This window comes from Malaya genurostris, chromosome 3 (assembly GCF_030247185.1).
Source record: "Malaya genurostris strain Urasoe2022 chromosome 3, Malgen_1.1, whole genome shotgun sequence".
In the NCBI taxonomy this organism is placed as follows: domain Eukaryota; kingdom Metazoa; phylum Arthropoda; class Insecta; order Diptera; family Culicidae; genus Malaya; species Malaya genurostris.
Genome location: NC_080572.1, coordinates 260,018,454 through 260,036,660, shown reverse-complemented (window position 1 = coordinate 260,036,660; position 18,207 = coordinate 260,018,454).

Genomic DNA, 18,207 nt, shown 5'->3' with positions numbered 1-18,207 from the left:
ATGACACTAAACCCATCGGGTAAACGATGGTGATTTTGTATTAAAACTAGAGAAGAAAAGAAATATGCTTTAAAATGGGAGATAGAAGGAGGGAGTGGTGAATGAGAGTAGGCGAACGAAAAGGGGTTAGGTTCGGCATGCAGATCTAATTAGTGGTCGAAAAAGATGGTGGAAGACGGATAAAAAAAGAGGGCGAGCAAACGTGGTTAGAACCGACATATATACCTAGTTAGTGTTCGAAAAGATAGAAAAAGAACGATGAAGAGCGGAGAAGAGGAGATACAACAGGATTGGTACAATCCTCTTACAACGAGCGAATTTATTAGTTTTCAATGGAGATATGGTGGAGAGAACGAAGGGGTGGTCGAGCGGAAAGAATTAACATAAATATTATAACTGCAAAAATAAAGAATTTTGGAATAATCGTTGTATCGCATTACAAGAGAGAGATGGAAATCAAATTCCTGTGAGCAACTATTGAATAAACGGCACATACTGGAAAAGGGTTAATTATATCCGTAATTGGTTCTAGCAACGATTTGTGTTTTAGTCTTTGTTAAGACGTAGAGCCGTCTTGAGCTAGTTTTAGATATGATCAGTATCTGACGGGGAAAACAGATTGAAAAAATGACATGCGAATGTAACTATGAAATGAAAACCGCGAGAATGTTACCGCAGAGACGGGACTCGAACCCGTGGCAAACTTCTAACCGAGGAAATTGTTTTGCCAATGAAACTACCCTGTATATGAAAACACTTGAAGAGAAAGTCCAATTGACTAGAAGAACCAAGCATGCTTCGCTTTACTTGCCCACCACAGCATTCACTTAGGGTGAAGCCAGAGAGAAAGCGACAAGCGACACGAAGCGAAGCGATGCGAAACTTAACTGATCGCACTGAGTCGCGCGGAAGAGCTCCGCCCTCTCAAGTTCAGCAGAAAAAGTACGCCATTGAAAAATCGGTTTAAATTGAAGTATGTCTTGATGAGCCAATCACAGCATTCCATAATGATGTCATCATCTTTATTTCTCTAACACGGCCGACAGTTTTGATCGTTGCTTCACACCTCGCATTGCATTCAGTAGCAGTTCTACTTCGGTTGGTATTAGGAGGCTTTGTGTTATGCATGGAAAAAGACCCAACCGTTCTGTACAGTATGAACAACCGCACAAAACAGGATCTATAAATATAGGCTTGACCACAGACACGCACTGCCACATTTTTTGCTCAGTCAACGTTTGCGTTCATGCAGTGCGGGTGGGTGAGAAATTCGTTTCGTCCCCCGCGCGTCAACTACTCGTTTGGCGGTATTCAGTATCGAACCGACTTGCACTCGATAATTCCGTTAAGGTTGGCCCGCATCAGGTCGATAGAATCTATCGTAATTTTTATACTACTCAAATTTTTGTTTTAGATCTGAGTAGCTTATACTAATATCGAATATCTATTTACAAGCATTTCGCTTTCTATCAAGCTCTTAAAATCGGGATTTTATCAGTTCGTTTTTTTTTTAATACTATTTATTGGAATATGAGTTAAAATTAAATTATTAAGATTTAAATTGGGTGTTCAGCGACAAGTGGTGACTTTTCAGCCCTATTATAAATATGATTTGGTTATTACCATGAGAACATTATTTGCTTTCGCAATTCTGAGATTTTTGTGTAGGGAAAATTCTAAACCTACTTGTATTGTGTAATGGGGAAAAGGAACTTATATACTAACTTACGGACTAATACAGAGAGCGAATCGATTGAATTGAAGATTGCATCGATTTTTGTCGGAATTTGCTTATAATATTATGTGACATTACATCTAATGGTTCTATATTTGTGAGTCTATGTAGCTCATTTGTACTAAACCAGGGAGGACGCTTCAAAATCATTTTCATAATTTTACTCTGAATCCTTCGAAGCGTTTTCTTCCTGGTGGAACAACAACTTGACCAAATTGGTACTGCATAAAGCATGGCTGGTCTGAAAATTTGTTTATAAATTAACAATTTGTTTTTTAAACAGAGCTTAGAATTTCTGTTTATAAGTGGATATAAACATTTAATATATTTATTACACTTTCCCTGGATTCCTTCAATGTGATCCTTGAAAGTGAGTTTTTTGTCATACGTTAAACCTAAGTATTTTACTTTATCAGACCATGTCAATTCCAAGCCATTCAATTTGAGAATGTGATTATTGTTTGGTTTAAGATAAGAAGCTCTTGGCTTATGAGGAAAGATAATTAATTGCGTTTTTGCTGCATTTGGTTTAATTTTCCATTTTGACAGATAATCACTGAAAATATTCAAGCTTCTTTGTAGGCGACTGCAGATCACTCTTAGATTTCTACCCGTGGCTAACAGACTTGTGTCGTCACAGAATAGCGATTTCTGACAACCAACGGGTAGATTTGGAAGATCAGAAGTGAAAATATTATACAAGATTGGAGCTACGCTCGAACCCTGCGGAACACCGGCTCGTACGGGTAGCAATTCAGATTTACAATTCTGATAGCTAACCTGAAGAGTACGATCAGTTAAATAATTTTGAATCATTTTGATCAAATAAATAGGAAACTGGAAATCACACAATTTTGCTATTAAACCTTTGTGCCAAACACTGTCGAATGCTTCGCCATTTGTAAGAAGTATTTGATTTCCTTCCTTGAGAGCAGGAATTGGTTTCCGAAGTTTCTTAAGAACCTTAAAAAGTTTCCAGAAAGGTTTACAATATGGTTCAATTTTTTCAACTTCTTTAGCGAAATCTTCATTTCACAAAAGAGTAAATCTATGTTTAATTTCTTTTTGTAAATTCTTAACTATGTTTTTCATAGCAGGATCACGAGAACGTTGAAATTGTCGTCGACGAACATTCTTCAACCGAATGAGCAGTTGAAGATTGTCATCGATGATAGGAGAATTTAGCTTTGTGAATTCAAAGATTTTTAGCTTCGATAATGTAATAATTCAAGTTATCTATTGCTGTGTCGATGTCCGCAGAATTTTCTAGAATAATTTCAAGATCCACATGATTTTCAATGTGAGATCTGTAATCCAACCAATTAGCTCTATGATAGTTGAATATAGAACTAATTGGATTAATTATAGCTTCGTTGGAAAGTCTGAATGTTACAGGAAGATGATCTGAGTCAAAATCAGCATGTGTAATCAGTTCACTACAAATGTGACTTTGATCTGTTAGAACCAGATCAATTGTAGACAGGTTTTTCACGGAAGAGAAACAAGTCGGATTACTGGGATGAAGAACTATGAAGTAATCAGCTGAGAGTTGATTATGAAGTATTTTTCCATTACTGTTATTTTGCCTACAATTCCACTGGACATGCTTAGCATTTAAGTCCCCTATTACGAAAAATATCGGTCGATATCTTGTGAGTTTTTGCAAATCGCCTTTAAAGAAATTTAATTGTTCGCCGGTGCATTGGCATGGCAAATATGCTCCAGCGATGAAACAAATTCCATGAATGGTTTCAACTTCGGTTCCCAAGCTTGCAATAACTTTAGTATTGAAAGAAGGTAAAATTCGATGTTTAATTTGCGGTTGGACAAATATGGCAACTCCACCACCCATTCCAGTAAACCTGTCAAATCGATGAACCACATAATGTGGATTACTTTTCAATTTGACATTTGGTTTAAGAAAATTTTTTGTCACAATGGCAATATGGATTTTGTGAGCTTTGAGAAAATTATAAAATTCATCTTCACTCGATTTCAAAGATCGAGCATTCCCATTTTAAATATTCAAATAATTATTTAACATCACTGTTGAATTTTAAATTCATTAAAATATTATTTGCAAATTGCCATCCGATTTGAAATGCTTCAAAAAGTGATGAAGTCGAATTCATTCGGATGATCATTTGAAAAAGTTGATCTTGTAGGTAGATCATTTTATTTTCAGTTATATCGTCTAAATCGACTTCATTTAAAGAAGCGAATGGCATTGAAGGAATATTGGTAGGTAGACTGCCATTAGAACTGCCATTAGAAGAAGATGATTTGGCCAATCTATCTTTTAATAAATTGTTTTCGTTAGAAGATGAACTGCAAGGCGTTCCTGTGCATTGATTATTTACATGTGGTAGATTTCTACCTGTTACATTAGCGTAACTGACATTAGAAGAAGATGATGACGAGGTCGATCTACCTGTCAATCAATTGTTTTCGTTAGAAGTCAAATTGAAAGACGTACCTGTTTTTTGTTTTAAATTCGAAGAAATAAGCGCCTTAGATGAATTAGGCGTGGCATTTGTAAAGGTTTTTTGATTTTCAGGTATGTTCTGTAAATTTAAGGTCGTTGATTTGACTTGTTGTCTAAGCGAACGAGCGTTTAAATTTTTTTCCCTGACAGGACATTTCAAATAATTGGATTTATGATTTCCATTGCAATTTGAACATGAAAATTTATCAGTGGTTTCATTCATTGGACAAACGTCTTTCGTATGCGATTTACCACAATTCAAGCACCGTATATCCATATGACAATTTTTGGTTCCATGACCGAAGCCTTGGCAACGACGACATTGCGTTAAGTTTGCAATACGATTATGCCGTTTATAATGTTCCCAATGAATTTTAATGTGGGAAATGAAACGTACTTTTTCTAAAGTTTTCAAATTGTTTACGTCACTTCGATTGAAGTGTATTAGGTAAAGTTCATGGGAAATTCCAGAGCGTGGTTTAGAAGTACCATTCGCTCTTTTATCCATAAGTATTACTTCGGAAGGGACAAAACCAAGCAATTCTTTTAGTTCATTTTTAATTTCATCAATACTTTGATCATTTGATAAGCGTTTCAAGACAGCCTTGAAGGGTCTATCTGATTTTATGTCATATGAATAAAATTTATGAAGTTTCTCGGACAAATATCGAATAAGACGTTCGTGATCTTCCAATCCATCAACCAAGACTCGACATTCTCCTCTTCATCCGATTTGAAATGAGACTTTTACTTCCGGGAGAAAAGTAGAAAGCTCAGTACAAAATGCTTTGAAGTCGGAAATCAGCAAATCAGTGGTTGCATAGATTTTTGTTTCTTCCCAGAACGACAAGCGTACATTTTGGGAATTTTAGAAGAATTTTCTTCTATGTCGCTACAATCGGATTCAGGAAGAATCTCGTAAATATTGTTAGTCGGCATAGGACCAACGGAAGGGAAATCCGTCCGTTGTCTTTTATTTTTACATTCAGATTCTATAAGATCGTGAATGTTATTAGAAAAATGTTGAATAACGGATTGTGCTTTATTCCGTATTGAATTATTTTTAGCCTTAGGCCTTAGGCTGACTAAATGTTAGTCTTTTAAAAGACTGTTAGTGATTCAGGTAGCATTGAAAAAGACTGAAGCTTTGAATCAATGAAACTCTAGATAGCCAGAAAAATTTTCCAGGAGCCAAGAACAACAGTTCGTTTATTTCTAATATATTTGTACAGCATTTTCTTTATTTTTAAACATATTGTGCAAAAGTAATGATAATTATGGTTCATAACTAATATTACTATTACCTGTGTGTTAAAATTAGAAAATTATGTACATAAATATTAGAAATGAGTTTTACTGTTCAAATCCGGGTTGGCGGTTCAACGCATAGAGTCTTACAAGTCAGTTAGGCTAGAAAAAATTCTTAACATTAATAGAATAATAAAGGTTTCCTGTTTTACCGTAAAGAACATTTATGTGAAATGCAGGCTTAATCAAGTTACATGGAAAATGATATTAAAAAAACACGTCATTTTTGGTAGAACCTTCTGAGAGCACTAGTTCTCAGAAACGTGCTTTCTACTTTTTTTATTTCTTCCCCTTCTAACTTTAATGACTAAAAATACACACTTGTTCCAGACTTCCACAAAATTGACCTATTTTTCTCTGTGAAAATTGAGTAAATCATACTTTGTCACAGCAACTAATACCAGTCTTGATGAAAATCGAATACACGGCCATCGAAAGCACACTCGTCCTATAAATCACGCTCCTGAAGCCGCAAGCCTTGGCACATATCTGTCCTTGCGGTAATAAATCAGCAATTACGGTTAAATTGTCCCCTGTCATTTCGAATGATCTCATTATGGTGTGTTATCAATGTTTCTTGGCTATTTGCTAGAGTTCTATCTATCTCATAGTAAACCAGTTCCCATTGCAGCGCCTAACGGGGAACTCTACCACTTCCATTGCTCCGGTGTTGCTTCTGGGACCGCCCATCAACGCAGCTGCAGCTTCGTCGAATCCGCTGAAGATGTTTCGACACTTTAATTGGTACCCGCAGAAAGTGTAACCAAAGGGCAATACACCCATAAACGAGTACATCTTCTTCTTTGATCATTAACTTGCACGGTTGACACGTAGGTACCGATTAGGGACGGAGCTCGAACAGTTACGTTTGAGCGAACGAAATCGCGTGTCGGTAACTGCACGGTGAACGAGATAGTGGCCCTCCGGGGATGAAATGAACTGGCCTGAACCTGGGCGGCAGTCCGGTTTCCCGGCAACGAATTATTAATTAAACAAACAATTAGTTTTACTTGCAATGAAACATCAATAAATAACTTGAAAATCATAAATCACTGCTGCCGGAACATGTCCGGCAGCTATAAGGAGCTGGTAATCGGTTGTACAGGTTTTCTTTTCAGTGTGCTGAGGTGGATGGTAATTTATTGAATGCTGCATGAACTGCGGTCAGAGTTGCATGAACTTTCATATGTATTCATATCAATCGAAACCTCTAAAGAACACTTTGGCGCCGCTTCGTTTTGTTCGAGAGTTAGTTTCGGTACATTTGTGAAATATGTTACTCTAGTAGAGCTTATTTTACATCTGCTGTTTCATTCAAGTTGATCTGTTAAATTAAAACAAGAGTGGAAGTGAGTGGAGTTAAATTATAACAAGAGTGGAAGCTCTAGCAAAAACCAGCCTTTGATATCTTTTGTTTTGTCGATTTACCAGTGCGATTTATCATGAACTGTTAGCGCGACCTTGCAGTTTAACATAGTCCGATGGAACTGAAGTCTCATAATCTCACTCTTCAGCAGGTTACTCCTATCCAGCAGGTTCGTACTAAGATCTAGAATCTAGTTTAAAAACCCTTCTTAATCCACCTAGTGGTGTGATAATGCCTTTCTCTTCTTTCATAACAGTCTCATGAAAATATATTTCATACTTTTATTAAATAATTTCGGATACTAATTTTGACACCAATTGATTCAGATTGATTCATGTAGTTAACAAAAGCATACTTCAGTGTTTATGTCACACAGTCAGCATCATTTTTCCAAACTAGTGCTTGACATTTGCGTTGCCTATTTGTAATCAGTGATGCTAATCTAAAAAACCCTTCTTAATCCACCTAGTGGTGTGATAATGCCTTTCTCTTCTTTCATAACAGTCTCATGAAAATATGTTTCATACTTTTATTAAATAATTTTGGATACTAATTTTGACACCAGTATTCGAGTAGTTCACAAAAGCATGCTTCAGTGTTTATGTCACACAGTCAGCATCATTTTCCCAAACTAGTGCTTGACATTTGCGTTGCCTATTTGTATGAGAACAGTGATGCTAATCTAAATAAAAAAAGCCTTCTTAGTCCACTCAGTGGAATTTTCATATATCTTGAAAAATCACCATAGGGGGGAGTACATGAAATTTTCGAAATCGAAAAAAAAATTTGATGTCAAAAGGCTCAGAATTGCATGAAACGTCGAGATTTAGTGTCATCTCGAAAAAAATTTTTTATTAAAAAGTCGACTTTTTGGGATTTAGAAAAAATATGAAAATTTTTCTAAGTCCCAGAAAGTTGATTTTTTTAAAAAAATTTTTTTTAAGATGACACTAAATTTCGATGTTTCATGCAGTTTTAAGAGTTTCGGCATCAAAAAAATTTTTCGATTTTGGAAATTTCATGTACTCCCCCCTATGGTACTTTTTCAAGATCGAACCTTTTTTTTCGAGGTGCTTAAACTTTTGAGCACTAGAGTTTAACGAAAATAGGGGTGATCCCAAAATTTTGGCTCCCTTATATATATAAGAGCGGTAAAAATCAATGTGTTTTGTCGGTTACATCACTTATACCATCATATATCTGGAACCAAAAGTCACAACCATTTGATCTTCGAACTTGATCAATGGCCCGACAGTAGCTTTCAAACGAGCCCAAGTTTGTTAAAATCGGTTCAGCCAACTCTGAGAAAATTGAGCGCGTTCAAATATCTTCGAAAAGTGCACACACACACACATACACACACACACATACACACAGACATTTTCCGATCTCGTCGAACTGAGTCGAATGGTATATAACACTATGGGTCTCCGAGGCTCCGTTCGAAAGTCGGTTTTTCCAGCAATTCTAATACCTTTCTATAGAGAAAGGCAAAACCCTTCTTAGTCCACTTAGTGGAATTTTCATATATCTTTAAAAATCACCATAGGGGGGAGTACATGAAATTTTCGAAATCGAAAAAAAAATTTTGATGCCAAAAGGCTTAGAATTGCATGAAACGTCGAGATTTAGTGTCATCTGGAAAAAAAATTTTTTTGAAAAAGTCGACTTTTTGGGACTTAGAAAATATATGAAAATTTTTCTAAGTCCCAGAAAGTTGATTTTTTCAAAAAAAATTTTTTTTGAGATGACACTAAATTTCGATATTTCATGCAGTTTTAAGAGTTTCGGCATCAAAAAAAATTTCGATTTTTGAAATTTCATGTACTCTCCCCTATGGTGCTTCTTCAAGATCGAAAATTGTCAAACCTTTACCTCCGGGCAGCACCCCTTAAGCATGTCCGATTTAGGTCAAATTTTGCATGAAGGCTTTTTTCGAGGTGCTTAAACTTTTGAGCACTAGAGCTTAACGAAAATAGAGGTGATCCCAAAATTTTGGCACCGTTATATATATAAGAGCGGTAAAAATCAATGTGTTTTGTCGGTTACGTCACTTATACCATCATATATCTGGAACCAAAAGTCACAACCATTTGATCTTCGAACTTGATCAATGGCCCGACAGTAGCTTTTAAACGAGCCCAAGTTTGTTAAAATCGGTTCAGCCATCTCTGAGAAAATTGAGCGCGTTCAAATACAACGCTTTTTGTCGGTTACGTCACTTATACAATCATATCTCCGGAACCAAAAGTCACAGCCATTTGATCTTCGAACTAGATCAATGGCCCGATAGTAGCTTTCAAACGAGCCCAAGTTTGTTAAAATCGGTTCAGCCATCTTTGAGAAAATTGAGCGCGTTCAAATATCTTCGAAAAGTGCACACACACACATACACACACAGACATTTTCCGATCTCGTCGAACTGAGTCGAATGGTATATAACACTATGGGTCGCCGAGGCTCCGTTCGAAAGTCGGTTTTTCCAGCAATTCTAATACCTTTCTATAGAGAAAGGCAAAACACTTCTTAGTGGAATTTTCATAGATCTTGAAAAATCACCATGAAATTTCAGAAATCGAAAAAAAAATGTTGATGCCAAAAGTCTTAGTATTGCATAAAACGCCGAGATTTAGTGTCAGCTCGAAAAAAAAATTGTTTTTTTTTTTCAAAAGTCGACTTTCTGGAACTATCTAAAGTTATCTAAATTTTCTAAATCCCAGAAAGTCGATTTAAAAAAATTTTTTTTTGGGATAATACTAAATCTCGACATTTCATGAAATTTTAAGATTTTTATCATCAAGAAAAATTTTCGATTTCGAAAATTTCCCTATGGTGCTTTTTCAAGATCGAAAATTTTCAAACTTTAACCCCTTACTGTAATGTCTCTTGGTGGTCACGGGATAAGTAATTAACAAGACGCTACCACCACTCTACTGAAATACATTTATTTGGAGATCCGGTTTGCATTCTATTCAATTCACGCAACTGCTTCAATCTCTCACTGTCGCTCTCCACTATCCGAGGGGGGCATGGATGCTAATTATGCACTGAAAAAATACTACACATCCTCACACTAAGATTGTAATGATACCTCCGGAATCTCCGGGTCAATAAAGAGCATCTGCAATATTAAAAAAAAATACTATTTTTTATTATCCTGCCTCCTGCATCCCTTAATCACCAATATCCTCGTTCGAAACCTCCTACTTCTAACCCCTCATCCTTGTCCGTAGACCTATTTGACATTGAGCTCTGATTAAATTCTACCGTTTGTGTATCCGAAGATTCTCTATCATCTAAACTAATTCGACCCATTTGGTCTGTCAAATCCTGAATACTTTCATAGCTTTCTTCGCTACTAACGGACATGTTTATTTTGTTTCCAATTGTGCTATCTGAATATACTTCCTCAGGCTCTTGCGCACCCGTGGATTCTTGATGCGCCGTTGGTTCTAACTGCGGCTCTATTAAACGATTAATCGGTACGGTTCCTTTCATAGAAGACAGCACGTTGCTCTGTGATCTATTACTCGGCGTCGTAATCATTGAACTGGCTCCAATGCGGTGATCTGATCTCATTTGGTTGACATGTCGTTTGATGAAACGCCCTGAATCCAGTTGAACCTCGTAATTTCGATTTCCCTTCGCACGTTGGACTATTGCTGGCACCCACGTTGCTTTATTTGGGTTGGAATAGTCACGGACCACGACCTTCTCCCCCGCCTGAAACTGTACTTCTCTTGATCCTTTGTAAAACTTCTTTTGGTTTTGCTGAGCCTTGTCCAATTTGGTTCGTGCCTTTCTTTCTTGTTCTGTAGTATTGCCCCGGCGAGGTTTCATCAAATCTAATGATGTTTTGATCTCTCTGCTTAGCATTAGAAGTGCTGGTGACATTCCTGTTGAACAGGCGGACTTTCTGTAGCCAATTCCTGGAATACAGGTTTTGCCTTCAGTCAAACTTTTATTCAATGATGATTTGAAAGTTTTCACCATGTTTTCGGCGGCCCCGTTTGTGGCTGGATGCCCTGGACTCGTTAAGCTTTGCCTAATTCCGTTTGCGGTTTGAAATCTTTTTATGTCTGAAGCCATAAACTGGCTACCGTTGTCGCTTACCAGTTCGTCAAAAATTCCAAACCGTGCAATACACTCCGTTATCCGTTATCCGTTCGATCACAAACTGTGCCGTACAGTGTTTCGTTGGGAAAATCTCGACCCATTTTGATAGCGCATCGATTATTATTAGGAAAAACCATCCTTTAACCGGGCCGGCAAAATCTACATGAACTCGGCTCCAAACTCTTTCCGCCGGTTCCCATGACAACAACTGTGCTTTTGGTGGTGACGGACTTTGCAGAAGACATACAGAACAGTTTTGTATAAACTTTTCTATGTCTGCGTCTATACCTGCCCACCAGTCACGTACCCAGAGGGGGGGGCCCGAGGGGCCCTGGCCCCTCCCGAAATCAAAAACAGATATATAAGTGTTATTGAAATAACAATACAGTAAACGTTATGAAATGTAATACAATATCAGTTCCAGTGGAAAAGTTTGAAGTGCCCATTAAAAACACCCGTAAAAGGCAGACCGATATTAGGTACATAAGCAATCTTCAGTAACATTATTTTTTTTAACTTTGGGCCCCTCCCGAAATGAAATCCTGGGTACGGGCCTGCTGCCCACCAAACATATGATCTAGCTACATTTTTACTCTTGACGATTCCTGAATGGGACTGGTGAAAAAATCGTCATTTTTGCGATTTTTTCCAGAATTATCGTTCAACAAAATAAATTCAAATGTTTTGCATGACAAAAAGCATTATTCGAACAACATTTTGTAATTTTTTCGTGGAAAAATATTGAGAAATAAGACGTTGAAGAGGTATTTTTGAGGACGCTTCTTAAAAATCATGATAGGCGGTGTCCACTGTATCTCAGCGCAGACTAATCAAAAGTGAACAAATGAACGCAGCATAATTAGAGTAGAAGTTTGACTCCAACGTTTCTGTTTGATTTTTCAATTTTTTTTTAACTTTTGGTGGTTTTTCAAAGTGAAAACTACGATTTTTCACAAAAAAAATTGATCATTTTGTAGCTGTTAAACCTCCCCAAAGTAACAAACATCATAAAGGAAAACTTTGGGGCCTGGTTTTTTTATATGTAGAAAGTGTGTGCAAAAATTGAAAACAATTGGTGCAGTATTTTTTGAATGACGGTGGATACGGACTTTCAAAACCCGCTTTCAAGAAAAACGCGTTTGAAGTATTTTGTCTATAAAATCAATGGAAACAATTAATTACTCCAGGGAGCCCGTAGGGTCTAACATTTTCAAGGAATGATATTTTTCTATTATAATTTATTATCACGAAGCATTTCAAGAATGTTTTGTCAAGTTTTGAAGTCAATCGAAATAGAAATCTTAGGCCTGTGAGCCGAGCTCTTGCTTCTTCGCAGAATGAGATAGCCATAGATAAAGGTTCATAACTTCCAGAGTTTCGTTCCAATAGGCTTGAACAATTCACAGAAAATTCTTGAAATGTTTTACTATAAGAAAATATAAAGAAAATACTAAATTATTTTTCAAAAGTGTTAGACTCTACCCGCCCCTTAAATCAGTTCAAATTGAACTGCCATCTCGCGTCTAGCAGTTCAATTTAAATCGCTAGCTTAGCACTGATTATCCGAAAGCGAAACGCGAAGAAATAGAACAAATATGTGCTTTTGCACAAACCAACAAAATCCCTAAATATTCAATAGGAATTGGCTTTTAGTGTAGCATCCGTGTATCGACATAAAGGTTATGATAAGAAAATTTTTGAAAAAAATAGGTGAAATGTGAAATCATCATGGTTCCAAGACAAAGTGACTTGCGAAATGCATGAAAGGCGAAGTACAATTTATGTGGCAAGAAATATGCGTATACTGGTGATACAACAAATTTATGGAAAAACCTTTCTGTACATCATAAAATAACACCACAGTCGACAATTTTATTTTATTCCGAAATGATTGCTGCGCAAGTATCAATTTACAGATATCGATACTTTATTGCCTTTTGATACCTTGTATCGATACCCAAAATTTCGGTATTCCGATACCCTAGGTATCGATACTTTGCCTTACGAGTACCATCCCTACAGTCTCCCTACGGCTAAAGGTAATTATCATAATAGTGTTATGTTTTATTACTTTTTCGATAGTTCTGCGACCGACGGCTGCTAACAAGGACGATATAATAATAAAAAAAATGCAGCTGATCAAATGGTGTGCATAAATGATAACAAGCAAAAGCTTTTAGGCACAGTGACGACCTTGACAGTTACATGGAAAAGTGCTCAATTAGTCACTTGAAGGACATCTTACTGACCGTGACACTAACGTGGGATAAATAATAACGACAAATTAACCACATTGCGGCAAACTTACGACCATAGATTATACCATTATTTCTCGATTCGTTGTTTGAATGAAAGGAACTTTTTTTTTATTCCCTCGCAGAATGATTCACCTTGATTGTGAGTAAAGTAAGAATAAATTGAACACCTTAGAAATTTTGTAGGTGCCTAAAACAATAAGTCGAAAAATGTTTTTATCGAAAAAGGGTATCCTAATGTCATTTCAACTATTTCCTTGAAAGCTATTTTATTGAAACGATGCTATCAAAGCCGTGAAAAACATTTTAGTTTGCTATCAATTTGATCTGCCGACTCGTAACGCTCGTAGTTCCAACCAACCGTAGAGGATGCCATATTTTGCAACTCTTTGAATAAAACATGATTGCTAGCCGGCCGAAGCTGATTGCATCTTTCAGTAACCTGCTGTTTTGCAACAATAGTGAGTTGATCTGAGGCCGTGGATTTTCCTACGGATCGCGACAGGTAAACTTCCCGACAGGAGCGTGGCAGGCTAGGCGCGTGCGAAAGCAATTAAAAACGTGTGAACGAACTAAGCAACGTTTTGCACACCCCGCTGATAGCGGTCGCGAAACGAGTTATGACAATTTGATTTGCGAAAAAAACCAACCAAGAGAAAAGATACAATCGGAACATAAAGCAAAGGCGTTATTAACAACACTAGCGTCATCACAATCGTAATAAACCGAACCCTAACCGAGGTTCATTCTTGCCATCGTGGATTTCTTCGACATTTGCTGCATATGATAAATTGCAGTAAAATAAAGACTGTCCCAGAAAGTATGGAACCACTTTGATTTCGCTGTAAATAATTCACAAGTGTTAGATATTCAAATTTTATTCGATATACTGATAATATTAGACTACAACAACAGAATATTATTCATTCAGTAATAGCCGTTCAACCGAGAAGGTTGTGTATAGAAGCGTACAGTTTAATAACGCTGGTTAGTTTACACGCGTTAAATACGACAACGGTTGAACTACAGGTAGAGACCTGTTGGCAGCAGCCGTTAAAACGTATAGTCGTGCTGCATAAGAGAGCCCTAGTGCTGGGCCAAGCTGGTGAAGGAAACAACAAAGGGCGTTTCCCAAGCTCTACCCAGGCCACAATATACAGCCACAAGTGCTGAGCAGGAGAGTGCAAAGGCACACAGAAGCAGGAGAGTGCAAAGGCACACCGGTGCGAAGGCACTTCGGTGCAGAAGCATATCGGTGCAGAAGCACATCGGTGCGGAGCACAAGGAAGAAGGAGACAAGACAACTCGGTCTTTCCACTGCCATACAACACGCAGGTATACACCGGTGACCTGCGCTGGTTGCAGCTGGCGAAGACAAAAGTAAATCGGGTGGTGCTGGATGTCAGGTAGCAGTAGCATCACATCCAACAATCAGCATCCAACAAGAACATCTAGAGCAACGAGGATCTACACGGCAGTGCAACGGAGATAGACAACAATTTCAAGGTAGAAGTTTTTTCTTTTCCTTTTGATTGAGTACTGTGTAGTGTTGGTTTCATTTTCTATTTTAAAGTTTGATTACAAATTTTAATGTGATGGATGAATCCATGGACGTAAATCCTAGCATGAATCCGATACCCCACGAACGAAAAAATATCAGGAGAGCTCTTCTGGGCCTTGGATAGTCTTTTTTACACGTATATCAAAGCCATTAAACATTTTACAAATTAATAAAGGTTTGACATCCGATACTCTTCAATCAAAGAGAAGAGCGAGGAAAGTTTGCCCAGATTCTGTTCCTACGCAGAGCATTATACGGGAATCTCCTCCAATTAATGGTTTTATTAATAACCCATTTTCAATGATGGAATTTTCTATAGCACTCTTGTCTTGTAACAATAACGCTCCTGGGTTGGACAGAATTAAATTCAACTTGGTGAAGAATCTGCCCGACCTCGCAAAAAGACGTTTGTTGGAATTGTTCAACAAGTTTCTTGAGCAAAATATTGTTCCATCTGACTGGAGACAAGTGAAAGTTATCGCCATTCAAAAGCCGGGGAAACCAGCTTCCAATCACAACTCATATAGACCCATTGCGATGTTGTCCTGCATCAGAAAATTGTTCGAAAAAATTATTCTACGACGTCTCGACACTTGGGTCGAGACGAACGGTTTGTTGTCAGATACTCAGTTTGGCTTCCGTAGAAATAAAGGGACGAATGATTGCCTTGCATTACTTTCGTCTGACATTTAAATTGCCTTCGCTCAAAAGCAACAAATGGCATCTGTATTTTTAGACATTAAAGGAGCATTTGATTCAGTTTCCATTGATGTTCTTTCAGACAAGCTCCACCAACATGGACTCCCAGCGGTTATAAATAATTATTTGCACAACCTTTTGTCAGAGAAACACATGCATTTTTCACATGGCGATTTGGCAACACTCAGAAATAGTTACATGGGTCTCCCGCAAGGCTCATGCCTCAGTCCGCTCCTCTATAATTTTTACGTAAATGACATTGACAGCTGTCTAGTAACCCCATGTACACTAAGACAATTGGCAGATGATGGCGTGGTTTCAGTTACTGGACCCAAAGCTATTGATCTGCATAAACCATTGCAAGATACCTCAGATAACTTGTCCGTTTGGGCTGTTCATCTGGGTATCGAATTCTCTGCGGAGAAAACAGAGTTAGTCGTCTTTTCAAGAAAGCATGATCCCGCGCAGCTTCAGCTCCATATGATGGGAAGAATGATCCAACAGGTTTTAACTTTTAAATACCTCGGGGTGTGGTTTGATTCCAAATGCACGTGGGGAGGACACATTAGGTATCTGATAACGAAATGCCAACAAAGAGTAAATTTTCTTCGAACAATAACAGGATCTTGGTGGGGTTCTCATCCGCAAGATCTAATAAAATTGTATCAGACAACGATACTTTCAGTGATGGAATATGGATGCGTTTGTTTTCGTTCCGCTGCAAACTCTCATTTTATCAAACTTGAGCGAATTCAGTACCGTTGTTTGCGAATTGCCTTAGGCTGCATGCATTCGACACATACAATGAGTCTTGAAGTTCTGGCGGGAGTTCTTCCATTAAAAGATCGATTTTGGGAGCTTTCATCACGCCTGCTAATAAGATGTGAGGTGCTGAATCCCATGGTAATTAATAATTTCGAACGACTAGTCGAGCTTCGATCTCAAACAAAATTCATGACAGTATATTTTAACCATATGTCACAGGAAATCAACCCTTCAAGATATATTCCTATCCGTGTCAGCATCCTAAGTGCCCCTGACTCAACTTTATTTTTCGATACATCCATGCAGCGCGAAGTGCGTGGAATCCCGGATCATCTACGTTCGACGGAAATCCCAAAAATATTTTCAAGTAAGTTCAGGCATATTGACTCTGAGAAAATGTTTTACACGGACGGATCGCGAATTGAAGAAGCGACAGGGTTTGGTATGTTCAACAATAATGTTTCGGCCTCATTTAGGCTTCAAGAACCTGCATCTGTTTATATAGCAGAGCTAGCAGCAGTTCATTATAGTTTGAGTGTAATCGTCACATTATCTCCAAACCATTATTTCCTCTTCACAGATAGTCTGAGTGCAATTGAAGCCATTCGCTCAAACATGACTGGCAAGACTGAACCGTTTTTCCTGGGCAAAATAAAACAGTGCCTGAACGACATATTGAACAATAATTATCTAATCACTATAGTCTGGGTCCAGGCTCATTGCTCCATTCCTGGCAATGAAAGAGCCGATATTTTAGCCAAACGTGGTGCTATTGAGGGTGAAATTTATGAGCGACCGATTGCTTTCAACGAATTCTATAGCTCGTCTCGCCAAAGAACACTTGCCAGCTGGCAAGCTTCTTGGGATAGAGATGATCTGGGTCGGTGGATGCACTCAATTATTTCGAAAATATCGACAAAGGCATGGTTCAGGGGACTAGATGTGAGTAGGGATTTCATTCGTGTGATGTCCAGACTCATGTCCAATCACTACACGTTAGATGCACATCTCCTTCGAATTGGGCTCTCCGAGACTAATCATTGTGCTTGTGGCGAAGGTTATCGCGATATTGATCATGTCGTTTGGACATGCGTGGAGTATCGTGATGTCAGATCTCAACTAATAAATTCCTTGCGTACCCAAGGTAGACTATCCAATATCCCAGTTCGAGACATTCTTGCTTGTCGTGACCTTTCATACATGAAACTTATTTATCATTTCATAAAGAAAATTGGAGTTTCAATTTAATAAAGGCCCCTTTTAAGACTTAGTTCTGATCCCAGCTGCGTCCATGAGTTCAACCAATAGCTAAATTAGAATAAAAATTATGTAATGATACAACAAACTCGAAACAGTTTATGAAATTATCAACAAAATGTCTGAAAATAACAGCTTATTTTATAATTTATAGAAGTTAATCGTTTGGTTCAAATAATATTTCCGAGTAGATTTCATAATTAATGACGAGTTACCTAAGATGATATTTAAGCTATAAGAGAATATGTTTTAATAAATTCAAAACGTTGTGACTATGTTAGAATTAAATTAGGATAAGAATATTATGTAAAAGTGATGCTACGGCGAAGAAAAACTTATGTAAACTGCCTTAAGAAATAAACGTATTTATGAAAAAAAAAAAAAAACAGAATATTATTCTCAACATTTGCTACTTAGCCATTGTAGACTAGCTGGCGCACCTTCTTGCGAACGTTTCTCAATAAATTCCGTACAGACTTCTTGGCGACAAGTTTTGACACATTTTTCCAATCTTTCTCGAACTGTTGAATGGTTTCGGCTGCCGAGACATGTTTCCTAAGATGTGCCTTCGTTAATGCCCAAAATTCTTCAATTGGTCGAAGTTGTGGGCAATTTGGTGGATTCATATCTTTTGGGATGAAAGTGACATTTTTGGTAGTA